Below are 23501 nucleotides of genomic sequence, written 5' to 3' on the forward strand. Positions count from 1 at the left end.
AGCTTCACTAGTCACTTTGTATTAGAACCAGTTAGTAATTTTCCGTTGGAATGATTTTCTGATGGAAATCACCACTTCTACAAAACTGGGTGAAAACTGACTTTCCACTGGGAATACCTTGTGTGTCCAGGCTGGGTAAGAAAGGACATCAGACCCAGACTGAAGTATTTGGAGTTTTCTTGCATTAATCCAAATGTTTTGCTTTGATAGATTTTTTTTTTTTTAAATACCACTCTCCTGACTGTAATTCCAAGTCAGCTCATTGCAGGGTGGGAGCATGTGCTCTCACGCTCGGCTTTGCTCTCCGGGAGGTCTGCACCTCCTGGGCCGAGATGTGAATGTCTCTTTGGAGACGTGTACACCCCGATCTGAGTCAGACACCCGGCCCCTGGGAACAAACCGTGGTACAAGGATATCGCCTCGACCAAGGAAACGTGCAGTGGAAAGTATAAAGTTCAGAGGCACAAACAAGCTGTTTCACGTTAGTTCAGTGGCCCAAACCAAAGTACTGTGACTATAGATAGACCAAAATGTTTTGTTCAGCTGAAAAGCAGTAAAATGAAGCCCAGAGAAATGGACCTGAGTGTGCTTCTACTATCTCTGACAATCAAATCCTATAAACCTTTCCATACATATGCTGAGCTCCAGTTTATAGTTCTTGCTCTTCCCCTCCCCACTCTCTCCCTTCTTCACTGTTTTGTTCCAGAATCTTATTCCTCTGTTCATTAAAAACAAATTTCATTATTTCTGTGCCACCAGTCACAGACTGGTGACAATTTAATATAAATAATTCTTGTCTTCCTTCCACAGTGTATTTGTAGACACCATTTAAATCCTTTCTTTTGTTTCGCCAAGTTAAACATTAATCATTAGATTTTCTTTCATAGCAGCGAGTTTTGGATTATCTAATCAGCTTTCTCTGTACTTGTTTCAGTCAGAATTCATCTTTTCTGAACATGAGAGTGATCATAGCCCAACATAATGTGTGATGTTCATAGTGATTTCTTGCTATTGACTTGTACAGTGCTAATAATAATTCCCTGTGCACCCTTTTAGTTACAGACAGGGATCAATTTTGTCTCTTTTACACCTATATCACATTAGTACCTTGATTTATCCAAGTCTTTTTTCTCCAATAAATAGCATTAAAAAAAAAACTTAAGTACAGACAAGTGTACAGACTTTCCTTAATACATTTTTCCATCTCACTACACTTCTCTAGCAATCACATGGTTTCTTTCCAAGGGGGTGACAAATGAAGGTATTTTCAAGAACAGTTACAAGATCTCCAGCCTCCAAAATCAAAGTCGTGAAAATGCTTTTTTTTTTATAAAAGAATCAAAGTTTAGTTTATCACATATTTCCAAGATCATATGAGGCTTAATTCATTACTCCTTTGAAATATTCTGAAAGCTGAGGGTTAAGAGGTGTTATATTAGCACAGAATAATGATGATAAATTTGTGCCTTGTATCAAATGCAGGAAGAGTAGATATGTGTGCAGTGAATCCTGTAATTTCAAAATCTTTCTACAAACTTGAAAATATCTTGTAGCCATATGTACCTTAAATGGAACACAAGACTACGTTTTCTGTTTAGAGTGTGGCTGCTGTAGTTTTACTTCAGATATTACTGCTTCAAAGAACCTCCCTCTTTTTCCAAGATTCTGGACAGATTCACTTAAAATATACCCTTTTGTCTTTTCATTACAGAGTAAATAATGAAAATTACATTTTAAATGTGCTTTCTGTGAGACAGGAACATTCTTTTTTTCCTGTATTAACAAAGGCCTGTAGGGATACAGCTTCAGGTAGTGTAAATCAGCCTTGCTCTGAGCTGGCCGGCAGTCCTCTCAACCACCACAGCAGAACGATTTACTGGTTTTAGATGACAGTTGGCATCTTTGAAATATTCTCTTTTGCAGAACTAGACTAGATGTGACACTTGCTGGGGAAGAAATCTTGCATAAATCTGTCTAAAAAGACTCACTTAATCATATTACTTCACTAGCAGTGGTAACCTTTGGAGGCCAAAGTCCAGACAGGTTGAGAAATGGAACATGAGTGCATAAAGGTGACAATTCCATTAACTGCAATCAAAGAGAGAGGTGAATGGTGAGATAAAGACAAACGACTTGTTCTATAAAGAAAAGAAAATATGTGTGCGAAGGGGAAAGAGACAGAATGCACATTTTCCAGCCTTGTTGAGGAAATAAAGATACAGTCCCGCTTCACTGAGATCAACACAAAAACGTCTCTTGGCCTCCGTGGCTGCAGCTGCTGAGTGTTAGTGTGAACCATCACTGCAGGAGTGCACATGTGAGATGCCCCCGGAAAAAACCACATGCAGGATGTTTTACTGAATTGCCCACCACAGCCATTCTGGGCCTGGCTTTGCAGGCTGACAGGGCATTTTGCAAAAAATAGGTAAGGTGAATTCTCAAATATACCAGATTCTCAGATATACCAGACAAGATCTTTCAGTCCACCGGGCTGCATTTCAACCCCAGAGGCTGAATAGATACAGCTTTGGGACTTTATTTTGGGCTTCAAATCAGAAAGTGTGGGTACATATTATAATGGAAACTACCACCACAGGGGGGAAGAAAATACCAAAACCAAAAAAACCACCAGTTCTTACACAGTCTCAGTGCCAAACTTCAACACAGATACAAGAGAGATTGTCGGGACACATTCTCATGCACTATCATTCAGTAGCATCGCTAAGACAACTTCACATGATCTTAGTTTTTTCCAAGATACAGGAATCTTAGAGACCATGCTGGCCATTGAACTGCTTTGCAACACTGGAAATAAAGCCACAAAAGGACCTAATCTATTATCTCTCAAATCTTTCTAAATTTAAGATAAAGAGGAAATGAATAATATAAAATCTATCTCTATATGCAATCTCCTCTATTGTAACTTTCCCACTTACGTGTGGCATTTTCAATAATTTCTATGCAGAAAACCTCCTCTAAAACCGAACCCTGTACCAAAACAAAACAAGCAGATAAGCAAATTGTTTTACTTATAGAGGAGTAAATGGATCTTTGAACATTCAAAAATTCCACTTACTTAGGTATTGATTAGCATACCAATTGAAGGAAAAAAAATATTTATAAAGGACCATGTAACATGTACTTGTTTAGGCAGTTCATACAATCATCTAAGGGTGGTTTTCAATCTCGTTTTTAAGCAGCAGTACAACACTGGTATAGGAAATAGAAGCTGGGGAATACTGTGGATGAAACTCGGACTATTCATTCAAACAGGGAAATGGGGAAGTATAAAACAACTGAATACTATACAGTGACAAGACGGAATTTTTGAGTGTACAATAGGAAAAAAAGGAAATTTCCTTTGGGCAACTTCTTCTGTTTTTAACAGAGATGTTAAGTTATTGTTAGATACTAAAGCAGCTGAAAAGGGAAATCCCCATTTTACACAGCTTTAAATATAGCTAGAAAAATAATTTAGATTTTACCAATTCGTGACCTATTTCCTACGTTTCGAGTAGCTCACCTTTTAATACAAAAGTCAGAAGCCGATACAAAGAACCACACAATATTTCAGGCTCCACCAAAATTCCAGTGTCTTGCCCAGGGCCTGTTGCTGCCCGCCCTCTTGGCTGGATACCAATATTCTTCTATTCTCAGAGGAGTCAGACTTCCAAAAAACCACTTGGCACTGGAGTCAGGGCTGCTCTGTTTTCCTAATGTTCACGACAGGCAGGATGTTTTCTGACTCTGGTACCCAACAGTTGAGCATTCCAGACAGCACAGGGATTTTTCTTTCGAAACCACACTGCCAATACCATACAAATAAGTGAAGTTCTGTGACGCTGTGTGATCCCAGTGGGAAAATAGGATGACTTTGTTGCCATATGGTGATACAGAAAGGGGAAATGCACCTGATTCTTGCCAGCCACCTTTATAAACTCTCCTTCTGTGGTGTGAATGCTGAAAAAATTCCGGCTTAAAGTCAGGTTTTCATCATCTGGGAAGACCGCCAGGTCTCCACAGAGTAGGTGAAGGAAAAGACAGATTTGGTCTGTGAAGACACTGGACAGATTGCCCTGCAACTTTTGCATGTCCCTTTACCCTCCTTAACTATTAGAAATATGACTTTATTATTAACATTTATATTCAATTAATTCCTGAGACCACTGATGTCAGGGCTAACTCCACCCGTGCGGCCTTTGCCTGGTGGAACAGAAGGTGCTTTAGTGAGGGCAGGACTCCTAGTGGATTGGAGCAGACATGCTGCCCTGCTCTGAGTTGCCAGAGACATCCTCTATCATAACTCCATGGCAAAATGCAGATGTGCAAGATCGTGAAATCACAATCTGTTGAGCTGGAAAAGAATTTCACAAGCCAAGCTGTGAAAATCTGTCAAGCTCCTTAAATTTCACAATACCTTACTTCTCATGAAAAATAACAGAGGTTAAAGATTTTTCTGCAACATCCTTTCAAGACTTTTTTTCCATTGAATATGACCAGTTTACATGAAGCAGTTTGTTACAGTGGTGAAATATCATACAGTGATGCCAAAATGCAGTCAGCGTGGAGAAGGGTTGAAGAAGACTCAACAGTACTTCAAGCAGTGTGTCCTGTCACCGTGACTGGGACTTTCTACAAAAGGCAGATCCTGTTTTGCCCTTTGAATTCCGAAACTACTGAACACGGTCATGGGAGTAAAAAGTACAATCAGCATTTGTTAATTCATAAAAAATATAATTGTCGGTTCTTCAAGGGTAAGATTGTTAACTGGAATCTGGACTTCCCAGATTATAAACAACATACAGCCTTTCTGATGAACTCATTGCAAAATGTACAAATGATGTTCTAAATCCAGCACTGCAATATTTAAAAATCTTAAATATGACAGGGGTTCATTCAAGTACATTAAAAAAATGTTTGTAGGATCATTTTGCCACCTGCAAATCATACACAAACCAAACAGCCACAGAAACAGGGATAAAATCACCATATATGTAGCTAGTTCCTATAGCAGTTATATTTTCATGCTCTGTATACAACCCAAAGCAAATTGTCTGCTTATAATTAAAATATGATACTGTTTCCAAAAGTCTTGACTCTAGGCAGATAATTTTCTACCATGGGGCAGATACAGCCCTGGTGTAGTATTTCTGATTTTCATGGAATTACACCATTAAAGAATTTGGCCCAACATCTTACCCGGACTGATGCAATTTGACTCTTAAGGGACAGTTATGGGCTTTCCTCCTAACTCAAGCCAAGCTTCTGGAACAAGGAAAGTCTGTAAAAGAAACCGTTGGAGGGATGTTTTAGTCTGGCATTTAGGAACATTCAAAAACGTCACAGGATTTAGTTTGTACATCTTACACATCAGAATTTCTTGCTTTTTTTCCTTCCTTACAGATACATTGCCAGTAGGTGGTCTCAGCAAAACAGGACAAAACTCAAAGAAATGTAATGAAACAGTTTTAGACAGCTGTAAGTAGAAAGACATTTGTGGGTCCAGTTAATTCTGCTTAACCTTTGTTATATAAATCTATTTTACAAACTTAACGTATTGCCTGAGTTTGTAATATATGATTAACAGAATGTCTGCATCACTCAGGACTCTGGAGAAAAATGTAATATGTTAATTTTCCAACACTTTAGGTAGCTTTAAATATTTTGGACATGACTGATCTCACATAGTGGTTTGGATTTCTGCTTTGCATGACACATGGAAATCAGCGTATACACACTGATGTTGAAAATTTCTGATTTCTGTGCCGAATCAGAGAAAAAAGAGCTGTAACACTTCCCTCCTCCTGGAGCTAACCTGCTCTTTCCTAAAGTCATGCAGCTTCATAGGTCATGGCCCAGCAAACAGGAGTTTCCCCAGGTTTTCCTGTCAGTGCTACACGTACCGGGCACTGTGAGGCAGGGAAGAGATGCAAACAGTGGAAATGTGATGCTGTCAGAGGTCTGGGGGAGATTATTCCATTCCCTCTGTACTTGTTTGAGCTTCCCAAACAGCAGGAAGCAGATGCCTTGGTTCTTACTTAAGGCTTCCTGGGAAAACCAACACTGTTTCAAAACCATATCAGAGCCAAAATTATGGAAAGATTAATCAAGTTTGGGTCAAGAGGGAAGAAGAATGTGATAGCTTTTGTCAGCGGTGAGCTGATAAATAATGTACCCAATGCTGAGCTCTCTTACGAGTCAGAATATTCAGTGCAGCACAATACAAACTCCTTTAGACTATTGACATAACACTAGAAAGAACATGGAAAAAGACAATAAACATATAGAACCATCAGAGGTACATTTTAAATTTACTACTTGCATGCTTACACTAATCTGACAATCCTAAAACCTTAGCATAACTCAAATGGATCAAATGCTTATCTGTAAATTAAAACATATAATCTGTGCACAGAAGCCAGCTGCGATGCAGAGTCTCTTCCAGTGCTAAGCACAAGCAGCAGAAGAAAACGGCTTTAAGCATTCTTTAAGCTCACATTCTGTTTGCTAACCTTTGGATTTTACAGTTTGTCTTTCTGAAGTAATGATAAAGCCATCACAGCTGTAATTAACATTTTGAGTCGTTGACCAGTCTGAAAAACTGAAAGCAAGACACAACAAAAATCAGAAATACTGTAAATTTTTGCCATTTCTGTCAGCCACAGCTAGGAAATGTTGTTAGAAAGCAAGATAAACAATTAAGAAAAGAAATAAATGGTAACTTCACTCTTATTTTAGGCTATTTTATGTTTGATTGTTTCAAAAATAGGAGGAGTATGACACTGGGTACGTAACTCCACCCTCTCCAAGAACTGTCGGGATCATTGTTTACGAGTGTGATCCAAACAGGAGAACAGTTTCCTTACCTACAGTACATTCTAATAATGGAAATATCATGGGATGTTACTGCTGTAACTCCAATTTCTACCCCCAAAAATCTTAAAGTAAGCTTTGAAGAGCTGGGAGGTGGGAGAAGCAGCTTTTATTGAATGAAGCAAGTTCCGTAGAATACACCTATTACTTTCGACCACCTATTACAGTCGATCTGATCAGCTAGTGCCGTGCTTCAAGTTTACTTAGGTTTTTTCTCTTACTTTATTGGTTTTAAATTAGCTGGCAGCTAACATTTTCATCTAAAGCTATTTTGTATGCATTTTCTGCATTAAAAAAAAATGCCCATCCACAAATTATTTACTCAGAACTAAGCTTTAGGAAGTCAGCTTGACATGGAAGGAAAAATATCTGTTAGACGTAGTTTATTTTACATACGTTAGTGGAGGGAAAGAAATCCCAGATAGAGCTGTGGATGTGCCTGTTTATCATCCCTTGAGAAAATCTACGTTCTAAGTCAGCTCCATAGTACTTGTATCACTGAGCTTCTAACGCTGAAAACTGACACCAATGCCCTGATCTACATAGCTTAAAATTTTCACCCAAGACTAATGTCTCACTTCAAAAGAAAGATCTTTGGACTTAAGACTTCAGCTGCTCCATCTTGAGTTAGGGAACTATTTTTGTAATATGCTGCCAGTGTATTTGGCTTCGAAAGTGAATGAATGCAAAGGACATAGTTGAATATACAGCAGTTAAAATATATGGAGGTTTTGGAACATCAAATCCTTCAGAGTACAAAATATTTGCAATTTGGTATTGCAAGCATTTCCCTTCCCACTGGAAAGATAATTTCTCATGGAGGAATACATTGCTCTCAGTCAGTATCACAGGCTGGTCATGTTCGTGCTACATTAACTTATTCTCAACCAAAAGAAAATTAGTGTCGCTTGTAGTCAGGGCTGCCTTTGTGAGCCTGCTCTCACATATCACATTCCTATTTAAGGGAATCAATGCAGAGGTTGAGACTAAGGCTAAGGATCGCAGTGGCATTTTTGGCCTTTTAATCCCAGCCTTTTCAAGGTAATCCATATTTTAGCAGGGACCCATAAATGTTCTCTTCATTTGTAACCTGTTCCCATATTTATTCCACAGAGCTAAGACCACGGGGGCTCACTGCCTGCGAATCCTCCCAGTCCAGCTCCCAGCAACACATCTCAGCCCTTTGCAGCCTGTTTAGCTTGCAAAAACCCACATCGGTACCCAGGGTTGAGTAAAGATATTATTATTACACCCACTCAATGTCCTTAATAGTGGGTCACGGGAAAGCCAGGGATAAAACAAGCTATTCCTTTTGGTTCTTAAGGTGGTGAATCTATAAGCTCCGGTTCTATGGGGGTATCTGCTCTTTGACAACTTCCCATATTGCATTTCAGGCAGGAAGATGGATGTACCTTAGTTAAAGTGAGTCATTCACTGAACTCAGGCCAAACTTTGAAGCAAATCTGGGCCAGTTTACCGCCTCAGGAGGAAACCTGGGGTTTGCATGAATTAGATGTGAAAATAAGCAGAGCCTGACTGACATCTTCTCTGAATTCCAACTGTAAGGGTAAAACCCAGCGGGCATGAGCCTCAGGCATGACAAAAATGAAGATGGGAAAATGAGGCTTCCTGTCTCCCCTCCAAGAGTATGAGAGACACGTGTTACTCAGGGTAAATTGTTAATTATTTATACACTAATTAAGTAATGTTTCTAGAATGTCTTACATATGTAAATTGCTGTAAATATGCTTACATTTTTCCTGCAGTGTCCAATTAAATTAACTTTTATTTTAGAGCAAAACAATTCCGTACCAACTCGTCACACCAGTTCTTTAGCCAGGCAGCTTTTTAGCTAATGGTCCCAGCTCAAACTGGGATATTGTATTTCTCTATGGAAAATTCCATGCTGGTTTGTAGTTCTTTTAATTCCATCACAGATCTCATTCTGTTTAATGATAATTTGATTTTGCATTGCAAGACCCGGATGTACATTAGGAGGTTACAACCTTTCCATTTATCTCTTAAAGTAACTATTTTTTCCCCAAGTTCCATCAGGTTAAAACAGTTAGCAATTTTTCTCCTTGAAGTGTCCCTTCAGTTTGGCCAAGATATATAATAGATCAGTGTAGCTACAAATGCATTACAACATTAGTCATCAATTAGTTTTAAACCATCGCTGTAATATATCATTTATCTAGCTTGCTGTAGCACTATTGTGAACATTTAATTTTTTAAAGGCATCTTGATTTTTTAACCTGACGGCTGCATCCCACTTTTGTCTCCTACACAGACATCTCCTTAAGGAACAATAAAAATTAGATTTGTTTGACCTGCACTCAGGGTTCGTTTAAGCGAGATGGATTTTAATTGCTCTGCCTAGTCTACCAGACAGCTTTTATGTAATATTCCAGACATTTACGCACTGTCTTTTCCCTTGCTGTAAGCAGGTGTGTGTGCCCACAAATGCCTGTGAAGCAGCTCTTACAATTCATTTCACATCTCCGACAGTCCTCTGGGAAATTGCTTACTCTGAGATATCATTGGCATCAAATTAAGGTCTCCAGTCATTGACACTTCGTTCCTTCTAATACCATTGCCTTTTGTCTTTAAGATTCAACTTTTTGTGTGGCTAATTCCAAAAGGACTTTGCTGAGGACTGTGTTCCTTGTGCTTGCGTTGTCATTATCCAATGCAGGTGACTCACTTCTGCAACTCCCAAGAGCAAGAAGGCATACAGAGCATTACTTCTCTCTCCCAAAATCCACATTGTCCTTCTACCATTTGCAATACATTGGACTTAGATTTATGATTTTAAAAGGTTTGGAGCATAAGACAACGAAGACAGCGAGAAGCATGTCTGTGCCACAGACATTCAGTATCTTGAAGGATCTCCAACTCCAATTAGAAAGTCACGCGAGGAAGTTATCACAGCATTGACTCAGAGCCTGAAACACCCCGACTTCTCTGCCAGCTTGGAGGAGAGGCAAAATGAGCTCACGTTTGCCCACGATGAACCTGATTTGCTCCAGCTGCTCTAGCAGGGAGAGGAGAACCTCATGGGGAGAGTTCTCTCCCTGCTGACTCTCCTCTTCCACGGGTGATACAATCTGAAGATGAGGTCCTCTAATTTTCCTGTTCTTCCCATTCCTAAAAAGGAAGATTTGGCTGTCCTGTGAGTTACCAAATCAGCACAAAAAAATGGGCCTCCTAAGCAGTTATTTGTGCCTACAGCTGGTTCTGGTCTGCTCTCTGTTGGACATACACATGTACTTAATTCCCATTTGTGCTGGATGCCTATTAAAAGAACAAATCTGCAAGTGAGGAGGGTCTTTTCTACCATGTCAATGGAAGTGAAATACGTAAATCTCCTGCACGCTGAGGGCTATCGTATGCTTAAAATGCTTGGGAGAACAGCTGTGTAAAAGAATAAGCAGTTTGTATTCTGCTGCAAAGTGTCACTGATCCAACAGGCTAAGCTGATCCGCATGTTGTACATTGTGCTCACTCTATTATACTGCCTACTGCTTCCATGTGTGAGCAATTCAACATGCATAGCAGTTCAGACAGCACAGAAAAAGGGACAAACTGCTTCTTCCACCGCAATATAACCAGCATGGTTCACAGCAGTAAGGGACCATTGGACTGGAAAGAGCAATTCCAGTTAGGGGCCCCATGCAGCAAATGGAGGTGGAGATGACGGTGGAGACTCCTTTCCTTAAAACTGAGCGGAATTGCACACTTGACCAAAACGCACAGTGCATCTTCGAAGCACAAAGTACAAGTGCACAGCTCAAGGCATTCACCTTCCACCTACTATGGTTGAGCCGGCACCCGAGCCCCAGGATAAACCACACAGATGGTTTCCCTCCAGACAAGAGAGAAATGCAGCAGAACATGTTAGATACCAGCTACGGCATCAATGGAGGAAATTCAGGTGTTACACTGAGAGAAGCTGTAACAGACATTTACATGATATAGAAACTCTGAATAGAGTAGTGACATCAGGAAAGAGATGGGAGGTCTAATGCACTTACTTTGCATATGGACACATGATTCTTAATTTCATATTCTGTAGGTTTTTCGTCTAGGGCCTGTATATCCATCAATGACACACATCAATATTTTTTACTTTGCTGACAGAAGCAGTGAAAATCAGAACCCATTTATTTAGTACTGAACAAAATCAGAAATAAGAGTGGGATTCAACACTAGAATACACATTTCTAAAACTCCAACGACCAGATGCAGCAGAACTGGAACACTCAACAGCTGTAATGTGCACCAAGGAGACACATTTGTTCAAGAAAAGCCATATTATTTATATTAATTGGATGTGTCCAGCTCATCCTGAGTCCACTTAAGCCTTGGCAAACCTCTAGCTCCAAGGCATAACAGAAGTATTAATATGGATATTCCTCTATATTATCCCATTTACATAACGACTCCCACCTTTGCAACCTAATACTTATTCTTTGGAACACAGAGAACTATTGACTCATATCTGGACTGGGATGCCAAAACCTCCTAAATTTAGAGATGTTTGGAACAAGAGAGTTTGGTTCAGGCCCATCCACGACAGCAAATTAAACACAAGTCATCAGCTGTGCAAGTGACATTTTCAGCATGTCTGGAGCCTGGCGTGAGCTGACATTCTTTCTCTCGGTAAGATTTACAGAATTTGCACATTGAAAAGTATTGAGGTAAACTATGGTCTGAGGGCCAAGTGCATAAATTAGACCTGTCCCCTCCCTGCAGTAAATTACATGTATACATGCTGTAGGTTGGCTAACTACACTTTTGGCAACTCCAACAAGTCTGTGTGAGTGTGTGTTAACAGAAGGGGAGTTTGTGTCATACTTGTGCATTTACATTTGCTTCTCTAAGACTTTGGTGCAAGGAATAAGTTGCACATCATTTTTTTCCCTTCCATTCACATCAGATACTAGATTAAATAGGCAGCACAAAAAAATTAATATTAAAAGTGCTGGCACATACTGCACTACCTCAGCAGAAATTCTGTCACTTGTGCATCAGTTTGGTTTAAATTATGTAGATCAATTTAAGGTCAGCAAGAAGTGCTGGATTAGCACCCTGAGGGACTGAGGTACTCACCTCATTCATAGAACAAATCCAGATGAAGAAATGTCAATTAAAGCTTTATGCACAATGCTTCTTTCCTAAAGACAGTTATTTTTCCTCGGGCCAACCAAGTGCTTACCTGTTCCTTGAGCCTTTTGCTTATATAGCAAAACAAAATGACCAGCTGGCATGATGATATGGGGACTGACACTATCAAACTGCTTCTTTAAATGCTGTCAAGATTTTTATGAGCTGTGTATTTGCAGTAGTCCATGTACCTGTGAAATAACTGAATCACTGTCTTCCATGTGTCAAAATGATGCCATTTCTGGGCTGTTCTATCTTCCTCTCACAGATCTACTGCATTTTAGGTAGAATGCATGGCCTAAAAACCCAAATACATGTTGTAGCTCAGACTGGCTCTTGGTGACTTCTAAAAAAGTAATACAATGAATGCCAATGTGTGAACCCGCATATTACCCCAAAGGGATGCAGTTTGCCCACTAAGCTTTCAACCTTTCAACCTGGATTATCTGTCTGAAGTATTTCTCGCTGACCTGAAAAAGTAGTAGAATTATTTTGAATTATTTTTAATTGAAGACTGAAAGCTTCACATAATGAGATGATATGAGAACTAGGGCTTACTGAAAAACAGAAAATGTGGAACGATTTTGGATTAAATCCCAAAAAACCTGAATATTGTGCGTACACCTCCTGAATTTCCAGCAAATTCAGGCTCTTCATCCAGCCCAAGCCCTCCTCTTGCAAAACGGCTTGGTGTCCCACCTTCCAGGCCACCTGGTATCTCTGCTACTCTTTAACTTCTTTCCACAGATCCTCGGCATTCCAGCACTATGGCATTTCAGCACTGTGGCATTCCAGGGTGTCCCTTTGAGCAACCAGAGGATGTGTCACTTTGCACAATTTGTCCAGGCTCTTCCTACCAGGTCTTCAGTCCCTCTCAATGTCTCCTGTGCAGGGTGAAGGAGATGAACACAGAAGCACATGCAGAAGTGTTTGGACAGAGGGTCAGGGCTCAGTTCGTTCCCTTAGACCCCTGTGTTCACCTCTTAGTAAGCAGAACTGTTGTTCTGGAAGTAAGACCCAGAAATTATTACATTCCAGAAATGAAAGCTACGGGAAAGGTTTCCCTTCTTCGAGAGTTATTTTTAAAATTCTATCCAGGAAAACAAATTGATAGTTAGGGGCTGACCTGGGGAGTTGGCAGAGTCTGATGAAGGGTAGCGGGGAGGAAATCCTGATGTCTGTCTCCCAGACAATTCTGTCCTCTCCTTCAGGCACGTTCAGCCCTGGTTTGCAAGTAGCCACTGGATGGGAGGTGGATTTACCTGAAGAGAGGAAAAAAGTGATGACAAATAGAGTGGGCTGCCAGCTCCCTGTCAGCACGTGACAGGAGGAGATGGAGCACCTCTCAGTGAAGCCTCTCTCTACAGCTCCAGAGCACCCGGCACTGCCATGCTGGGATCCACTTGCCCTCCAGCCTGCGGCGACAAAGCCAACAGCACCTTGGGGATGAGTCTGCTGCTTTGGGGGTGACGGGAGACCAGTCCCAGAGCACCAGGACTGCTCACTGCAGCTCCATCCTTGGCTTTGCCCTACTGTGCCCTCATTCATAGAAAGAGATCTGCTTCACAGTCCCTTCCCTCCTTTGCAATTAGGACTACACTTCATTAACGGCCCCTGAAACACAAGGGTGAATGCAATTCCCAGACAAGTGGCTCTGGAGGCTCTTTCCAATGTGCACCACATTTTAGAATAAATGTTTTCTCTTATGCCACTGCCTCCTACACCCAATAACAGAACAGCCTGGTTGCAACTACAGCAAACTCACAGTGGGAAATAAAACAGCAGAGAAGTATTCAGTGTTCACAGTAATACCCTTCACTATGATTTAGCAGAAATGTAGCTGGCATAGCCTGAATATTAAAAAAAAAAAAAAAAAGGTATTTTGAACATACTGCAGAAAGTGCTGCTACAAAGTTATACAAATTCCGAACTTCTGTTTCTGTAAATAAAAATTTTCCAGGGGAGAACATACAGAGGAGACAGTCATGTGTTCTAGCTTGAGCAGGAATGAGGAAATTCAGGGTCTAGTCCTTTGGTAAGTTGGCTCACTCGGCTTCCACTTTCCATTGTAAGACCAAAACAATTATAATAAAAATCACAATGAAAGCAATTGAAAAATATGTACATAATTATTTAGCATGTATTTTCATGCTTTGCATGTAAACAAGAGATTGTTCCTCAACCCACAATTTCAGTACCAATAGGGAATTAGAAAACAGGTAGGAGAACGGGCGCAAAACCTAATTTGTGTAGAACTAAGTTCGGTTCCACAGAAAAACAAGCTGAAATGTGTATTTAAGAGAGACTAAATATGCAAAGACTCAGAGCCTGGTGGAAAAAGTCAAGGAGTTCATACCAGGAACATGGGCTGTCACACAGAGGGAAGTACGGAAATAATTGTGGAAGAAGCTGAGAAATGGGTGGACTGGTCTGGAAATACTGGGAGAGCTGAAGGCGATATCGTGACAGGTGTACAAACGATGATGATGATTAATGTGTTTTCAGTTTGGACAGTGATGAAGCATGAGTCCTGCTGACTAAGGCTGAACCAGCCCAGACAGTGACTGTTAGACTCTGCTGCTCCAGGGCAAGATGCATGTAAAGCCAGGCTGGACTGCCTCGGAAATAACGCAACCTCTCTGAGCGTTATCTGTGGATCTCAGCTACCTCCAAAGCGTTGCTCAGAGCCAAGCACCCGCCTGGGGAAGATATTGCTCCACACGGCTTTGATACAGCACATTTACCAGCAGGTTCAGCCAGTAATTCAGTGAAACACGCATTCAAGTCAATAAGACAAATCCATGTGGGAACAACTGAGTCACATTGCTTCAGGAGTGGCAAACCTGCCCGGAGCCCAGCCCGTCCCAGAGCTCTTCCCTTGGCATGCACGGATGAAGTTCTCCATCAGAAATATCAAGCTCTGCCTCATCAGGGGCAAATTTACTGCTTTGATCTTTAGACCCCACTTTATGTGGACATGCCAGATGAGGTTTCTTAAACACTCAGACATCCACAGGAACAGAAATATTAACAAGAATCAGTGCAGAGATATGTCACCTTGGAAAATTTAACTTATTATGTCCCTTTCTGCTTTGGCAACTTTCAGCTGAGCTGGTTATATGATTTGTTGAACTAAATTAGGGAAAGGCTAATTCAGGAACAAAAAGATGGAGTTGAAGAGGAGCTGGGGTTTTCATACTCAATGAAGTAAAATGATAGTCACCTACGAAGAGAGAAATATGTGATAGATGCCTCTGGCTGTAAAATTCTTAAGAGTATCATGAGCTAAGGTTACAAGAAAAAAGACAAAGACATAAAGAACAGCTTAATCCAACCATGAGAGAACAGCAAGAAAAGCAGCTGGTTCAGATATTCATATTGACAAAACTCTGGCTGGTTACCAAATACACCCTTCCCACCCAGAAATAATTTGGGTTTGAAGGGAGTAGAAACATCCCTTACTATTCTATATCATTAATTGCCAATTCTACTTAGTGTCCAAATGCCAGAACATTAACATCTGAATTCAGATATGGTGTGGTCCTAATCATGTGGAAGGAAGTGCAGCCTCTGCCCCACAGTGCACTGCTGAGTGTTCACATGTGGAGAAGCATGACTTGCCATAGGGAAAATATCAGTCAAAATAAAACATTTTTATCTCATGTTAAGAGTCATTCACAGTTTCCCACTGGTGTCTGCCATAAAACTAAGAAAAACTGAGGTTGTTTAAGCACTTTCTAGTCTCAGAGATTGCAAATGGGTGCCTATCCAATTTTACTGCAGTCTGGTGTTGTCTTTCTGGATGCAACATGCACATTTGGCCGTCTATAGATTCCATGGATGTTTTTAGTAAAAGTGGGAGGTTGTGCTACGAAAGGAGAACATGAGTCAAAGATGTTCTATTATCCATATCCTATTAAAGGTCAGAGAGAGCTCTTACCTCAGTGCTATAATGTGACCAGAAACTTAATTGAAAATATACGAAAAGGTTATTAATAAAGAGACGAAGCCATAGTAAATTTAATACAGCTCACAGAAGGACTTTGGCTGGAAAGAGAAGGTTATATAGATGGATAGATAGGCCTTTAATTAAGGCGTATTGCTGGGTTAAGTGTAAATTTTCCAAGCAAGCATGAAGATAGAAAACTGGTAATTGCTTCTAATTTATATTATAAAAATCAGTCATATTCATTTTACTTCCTGTGACAGCCCTACTTAATTTTAAGGTTCATTCAGTTAATTGGAAGGGAGAATTCTTTGAGTAAAAGCATAAAGAATTGAAGAAAGAGACGGACAGATTGCAAAAATTGAATGAAGAGCTCTTTAAATGAAATCATTAAAAGTCCTCATCCAAGATTCTCAATAAATTCATGTTTGCTGTCCTCAAGGGATATTTATTGTCAAAACTGAGTAGGAAAAGATTGGAAATTATATCAGAAAAAGGTCTCTAATGGTCTTCTTGAAAATTGAATCTGAAGAACTCCCTGTTTCTAGTATTATCATAATTTTTCCATGTCTCACAATTAGTGTAGACTAGAAACTCAAATATTTCTCTTACTGAGACCTCTTGCAACAATGGTATAACTTGGTCAAGCGTAACCAAAAGGTACACACGATACAAACTAAATTTGCTTCAACTGTATCCTCAGCTTTTACGTGTTTGAAACAGAGAGTTACTGCTCAAAGAGAGCATCCTTATAAGTATTCATACAACTCTCTTTGCATAAATCAGCCTCAGAAAAAAAGCCTTTCTAAAGCAATGAGTCTTTGTGGGTTTGGGAGTTAACCAGTTAGCGATAAGGAAACAATACGTGGTGGCTTAAGTGGCAAATACCAAGCAGTAATGATAAGAGCTAACATTTAAAAGCAATAGTCATGGAGAATACAAGTCATTCACAAGACTAAATCTCAAAATCACTTATTGACTACTATTGAATAATAAACTTACATCTCTTTATGCCTTAAAAAAGAAAAAAATATTAAGTTCTGAGGGGATTTGCTTAGTTTTTCAGTGTCTCACACAGCTTCAGTGATATCTAGATAACCGCCTGCTCTCCTTCTCCTGGCAGAGACCAATTTGGGACAGCTGTTTCCACATTTACTATTGCTGGATAAGAGATATAATTCTGTAATTATAATCAACCAAGGTGCACTGAATTTTAATCTTCCAATGCATAAATCAAAATAAGTGCACCACAAATACATTCCTGGCACAGGCAAGCAGGTTCTACTACAGACAAATCCATTGGCAGCACGATGCCCAAGTCTTTCTGGGATCCCTTTAAGCAACCACTTGAAAAGGATCCATAGCAAAAAGAAAGGTGAAGCAAAGACAATTATAAGCAGCACAGACCTAAATCCCTCTCTGTTAAAAGTCAAATGATGTTAAAGAAATTACTCTAAGAATGGGTTTGGTCTATTTCTTTGCTTTCTGTAGGTAAGTGACAAGGGATATTACTTCATCATTGGATATAAAGAGCAGGTTAAAAACATCTTGATGCTAATCATTCAGCAAATATAAAATAATCATGTTGTGGAAATATTTATTACTATCAATTTTCAAAGTGATGAGCAAGCTTTAACTAATTAAATAGGAAGGTTAGAGTAATCAAAAGCTCAGATGTTAGGTTGCTAATGGAAACTGAATAATCAATTGAATGAATTATCTTTAAACAATTCAAGACTAAAAGAAAACACCAACACATTCCTACATTTACATGAAAGGAATGAGATGTCAATACGTCACGCACATTAAAGCTAGCAACAATAAATTTTTATCTGTCAGCAGGAAGAGAAGACAGAGCTCAGAGAGGATTATGGAGACCAGCAGACAATCGACAGTGAAGCAGAGACAAAGCTGGGAACATAACTATAAAGTGCTTGAGGAAATCCCTAAATCCATCGGTATTAAAGCATTTACAATGACTTTTCAATTTTGTGGCCAGCTTCCCTATCAGGAGAGTTCTGTCATTTATGACAGTGGAAGCAGGATCAGGTCTTAAAGTCAGTAAGTTAAAAAACCTTCAGTGAAGTTTGAAGTTATTTCATGGAACACACTTATGGTGATTTCCTTGAGAAAGACACAGCTGATAGCTACTATTTGGCCTTAGCCATGAATACAGCAACAGGTTAAAGCAAGGTAAGATATGGTGTGAAACCAAAGCATTTCAGCTGAAATGTTGTGTGTTCACATCCTACATTACTCTTCTCACAAACTCTGAGAGGGACAGAGCAAGCATATTAATTTAGCACTAAGAATCAGTTCTGATAAACCTCCACATTTGCTAAGAATTAAGCTCTAAAAAGAACTTCTCTGGTATCTGAAAGAAAGTGGGAGGTGAAAGACGGGCAAAAGCTGAAGAAATACAATGGAAACTCCCTTTGCATTCAGTAAGGACAGGGTCTAGATAAAGTGTAAAAAAGGAAGGAAAGGGACTGTGTTATTTCAGGGGAAAAAAAATATCCTGGGTTCTGACCCAGAGGGACCCAGCCATTCTTAACTGGAAGTGGCCCCTGTCCCTTTCTGTATCAACTTCTGCTTCTGCCCACAAAACAAGGGTTCTTCAATTACACCTCTCTTGTGCAGTGCTTCCTAAAGGACACAGCATACATAGAAAAATGTCGATGTTAAGATCAGCTTCCTTGTGCCCTCTTCTGCACATTACACCTCTTCTACTTAATCCTTTTGTTTGTTCATGTGCTCTGAAACCATGGTGAAGCTTTGCATCCCAAAGCTCACGCAGACGCCAGGAGGTCCTGCCCACACCTCTGACATATTCCACTCCTACCCTCTCCCGCCACCTCTGTGTCTTTGTGCCTTTGCAGCTGGATCTTTCTCTTTAATTTTTAGACCTCTACTTTTTTCCATGTGCAAAGTCTTAACCAGTATGGAGTGGCATCTTCTTCACTTAAGCCCTCTTAGAAAGCACCTTTCTGTCATGAATCGAAAGTCACCCAATTAGCCAATACAATGCATTTCCTTTTAGAGAGAGATGAGCTGATTCATCTCTAAGTAGTTCCACAAAATAAACTTGCTTCCCACTCTGCCTTTACCAGTTGGACCCTGATATACAGGTTGCATTTGCATTTCCCTCATAAATGACATTGAGAAGACACCTTATTCTTAAATTAGCCAGCTAATTGCACAAAATCTATAGAAACTTCATGTATTTGAGTGCCACTTCCCAGTCAAATTTGGTTAATACCAGCCAAAATTACCAAGGCTTACTAGAAAGAGTATAGCAGCCTGCCACGTACATACTGGTCGTGAGTCTTGTTTCCTTAGAAAACTTGGCTAAAATAATCCTAGAAGCACCTTTTTTTTCAAGGATAATCTGCACGAACAAAGATATGATGTCGAAGTATTTTTCTAACCATTCAGGTATCATTCCATGTTATACATTCTTTTTTGCAGAAAGCTGAGCATAGTAACTAATGCAAGATAAAAAGAAAATTTGGCAAAGAACAAAACAGCAACAAGGCACTGTTGCCTAAAATGAGGATACAACCCAGTAAAAGCTTGGTTCTCCTTCCTGACACATCTTGCTCTTTGGCTGTCCAATGCTGTGGGGTTCTGATAGATTAATTTCTCATGTAAGAAATTATAGTATCACTCACATTTTTTTTTACCAATCCTGTTCATAAAACGATGATTTTCCAGATTTCTCATTCTACTACAGGAATAAAAAAAAAGTTTCCAAAATTGAGTATTACTCAACAAGAAGCAAATAACACAGAACATTTTTGCAATATGGTAATAAGTTTAAAAATCTGGTCTTAGTTAGGGTCCAGCCCAAAGCTCTGTAATGTCTATGGAAGGACTTCAATCAGACTTGATCAGTCGTCAGAAATACAGCTATTAGTTCCAAATAAAATTTTGATAGCACAAAGTGAAATAACTTGGGGCTTCACTTCACCTTTTCACAAACAATTGTCGACATCAACGGGAGTTACGCCTGTGCAGGCACAGGCAGAACACAAGCACGCTGTCTACATCAAGTCCTCACCTTACACAGCAAATATTACCCTTAGGACAACATGTCCAGCATACTGTCAGTCAGCCCAGCTGATTTTCTTCCCAAATAACAATGTGCGAGCACCAGGATGCCAAACATCACCGAATGACACGATAGCAAGAGTTGGTCCAAAATGTGAGCTGAAACCAAGGCCAGATCTGTCCCTTCCCCTTGCTGTATAGCTCTGCCAATCCCTTTTCAAATAATGGGTTTTATTCTAGAATTACACATTTATCATTCTTCTGTGATAAAAAAAAAAAAAAAAGGGCAGTAACTTCTACACTGTCCCCTAAGCCCTTCCATCTTGGTCTGCTTCAGCACTTACTACTCCAGCTAGATTTCAGCTCTACTACTCTTTCTCCTAGGGTCCAAGGAGAGACAAGTGTGGCCACCAGAAAGCCTTAAAACAGCCTTAGTCTTCAAGGTCCTCAAGCTGGTTTAGGTAAAGGAGGTCATTCCATGTTTAGCTCTTCAGCATATATATGGGTCTTTGTGTACACATATATGTGTGTATGTATATATTTATGAATGCTGTTTCCTAAATTTCTAGCCATGTTAACATGAGAATGGTATGGAACTTAAAGGCAGAAGTCGTTTATATGGTCACCACCATGCTAAAAGATAACACTCTAAGTGGTTGTGTGCTCTCATGGACAGCACAGAGGCTGGAGGCCAGAAGCCTGAGCTCTTCCTGCCACTGACACCCAGTTCAACCTTAGGCAAATTATACAGCTTGATCCTGGACCTACTGAAGTCAATGGCAAAGGGCTGTTTGATGTAAGAGTCCAGGATCAGGTCCTGCATCTCTCCTCTCCTTTCACTGCAAGGTGTCTCTAGGGTGAAAGTGTGTGAAACGTTTCAAAGATTTGAAGTACTTTAGTTGTCATCCTGAATTCTTATTCATGCCCGATAATTTTTACTTGTGGGAGTACGCCCATTGGCTCCACAGTAGTCATTATTTGTAACATTTCTAGTATTATTCATAACATATCCAATTTTCTGGTGTGTTTTTACTAATTTTAGAAGTGGAACATTTTTAGCAACATGTTTTACATATTCAATAGACGCATGATATAATTAACCAAAGAAATGTCATAAGAAACACAAAGGAAATATTCTTCTTGTTACATTCAATATTTAATAGCCCACAGTTACTCTCAAGTCAAACCTCCTGCTGTTCAGAGAGAGTTGTCACAGATCACTTAGATTGTTTTGTGGGGTGTTTTTAATATGTTTAAGTCAGTACTCCTTTTTCTTACTTTTAGAGTTTTACTCTATCAAAATGAAGAACCAAAATCAGACCTCAGGTGAGGCTGTAGCATTAGTACTTTACCTCCAATTCTACAAACACCTTGTAGGGTTGGTTTTTTTCACTCCATCAAACATAAGTTTGCAAAATAAAGGAAAAGAAAGTTGCTAAGACACTTTCCATGCATGGGCACGTCTGGAACAAGGTTCAGTGAAGAATTGCTGGCATCCACAGCATACCGGCAAAGCAGGAGGGGCTCTATCCCACATCCATATATCTGCCAGTATGACTATTTCCAGGACCTGGCTGATTAAACACAGTTTAGGTAATTTCCATGATTGTTTTTGTACAAGTCAGACTTTGGCCTTATAAACAGCTGTTTTATTAAATATAGTCCTTTGCACATAGCAATATATCAGTGCTAGTCTTTATCTTACCCAATTTTAGCTGTCTAACATCAATCAGCAATTCTAAACTATCCACCCCAGATGCTCTACATATTTTGTTGAGTATTAGGAAGTGATGTTAGGAAGCAACTTCAAAGGGCAACTCATTTCAGCCCAGCAGAAAGACAGACAGGATGAGTCACCATCTCTGAGTACCTACTTGTCCTCATTGACAACAGATCAAGAGTTGGATGGCTTGTTTAGACTGAATATTTAACTTTAGATGGCTTAAGTTAAGTGAAGTGGATCCCACTCAGATTTTTAATCAACATCAAATTCTGCTGCTTCCCACAACCTAAATTATTTTAGTCATCAGGTGCCTTACTCACTGCCTTTTGGTGTTTTGTTCAAGGAGCTTATTTATGGAGTAAAAAGCCTTTCCTAGAAGTGTAGAAGAAAATGCTTCTTGCATTTTTAGCTCTGCTTCTGTTGGCCAAGTACTTCCTGCACTATGGCAAGGTGTGGGTGTGGTGAACTCTCTGTGTGTAATAGACGCCTGTGATGCTGAAGCCAGGGAGTAGGAGATAACTTTCAAAAGCTGCCTGGCAAGCAGTTGGTCAACCGGGTCTCAGAAGAAGGCAGAAAGTGGCTGCCTTGGTTGCCAGAGCCATGTTGGTTGGTTGACTAGAAATTGGCACTTTCCAGAGAGCACAATGGAAGCCGATATCCTGATCCTATGGAACCTCAGCAGCAGCTGGGGATGTCTGATTTCCCCACACTCCTCTAAAAAGTCGAGTGTTTGATTTTAAAGACGCAGCTAATGGATCTCCTGGTGACTCAACATGAGTCAGTCCAATTAAGAACTGAATCAGGCTCTCCAAATATTCCCATGAAGCTCTTCCTCTGAAGACTTCAAAGTGCATTATGAAGATTCAAAGTGCTAACAAGTGGGATAATCCAATGATGATATCAGTTCTGGCATGACACACCTCCCATGTGACCAGGGACAAGGCCATTTAGAGGCATACTTGTTACAGATATTTAGAAGCCACACAGAGATTTGGAGTGAATAAAGACTGCATCTTGACAATCTTCTCAGCAAAATTCTATAAACTGGTTGTAAAATTTTATAGAAAGAGCATTGCACTAACTATTGCACTCTGGGGGCTTTCTTATAATAAATACCTGTCTTGCTCCATTTTGGAACATAAACTGAGCTTTACTGCACAGCCAGATCTATTACCTGAACCATGTAGCCCTAAAATCATTATTTTCCTATCAATCTCCTGTTTGTCCGAGGAGAAAACAAATAAAAGTGAAATGTAAACAGAACCATGATACATGTTTGTTTAACCCTTCCTTGATGCAGCTACAAAATACAAGCATTAATATCACACAAAGTAGCTGTACAGCTTTAGGACTCATCTGGTTCCTTCAGAGGACAACAGTGAAACCACACACTGGTTTCATTTGGGTGAAGGTGCTGACTAGATTCTCAGAAAATAATGCTGGGTCAAAATAACAAATACTTTTTTGAAAGTAGTGATTGTAAGGGCAGCTGAGCACATTCGGCAGCATCACTGCTGCTGTCACAAGGGAAATATTGGGGGCCTGATACTGAATCCACTGAAATCAGCAGAAAAGTTGGTATAAGCACCAACAATGGTGTTGGCCTTAGCCCTTATGCAAGTGCTCTTTGTTGCAAAATATGATGGCACAAATCAAATTTGAGAAACATTTCACTGGCAGCAGACAGTGTGTCTGTCCTATGCATTGTGCTGATACAGTATACAAGTCATCGCTGCAAGCACT

General features: G+C 39.9%; 1 protein-coding gene across 34 annotated transcripts in view; it reads right to left on the reverse strand.

Moving 5' to 3' along the window:
- Positions 1 to 23501, reverse strand: part of FGGY (FGGY carbohydrate kinase domain containing) — a 309627-nt gene that overhangs the window by 135635 nt on the left and 150491 nt on the right. For 19 of the 34 annotated variants that reach the window (XR_010474282.1, XM_065072026.1, XM_065072063.1 and 16 more), the window contains 2 exons: positions 13166 to 13301; positions 5200 to 5281 (listed from right to left, as the gene is read on the reverse strand). The exons of 5 other annotated variants lie outside the window; for them this stretch is intronic. The gene's annotated coding sequence lies outside the window, so the exon portion shown is untranslated. Of the gene's footprint in view, positions 1 to 5199; positions 5282 to 6512; positions 6536 to 12661; positions 12924 to 13165; positions 13302 to 23501 lie in introns of those variants that run through there. 10 more of the 34 variants (XM_065072064.1, XM_065072040.1, XM_065072039.1 and 7 more) reach the window with 5 other exon arrangements.

This window comes from Columba livia, chromosome 8, assembly GCF_036013475.1.
Source record: "Columba livia isolate bColLiv1 breed racing homer chromosome 8, bColLiv1.pat.W.v2, whole genome shotgun sequence".
Lineage (NCBI taxonomy): Eukaryota > Metazoa > Chordata > Aves > Columbiformes > Columbidae > Columba > Columba livia.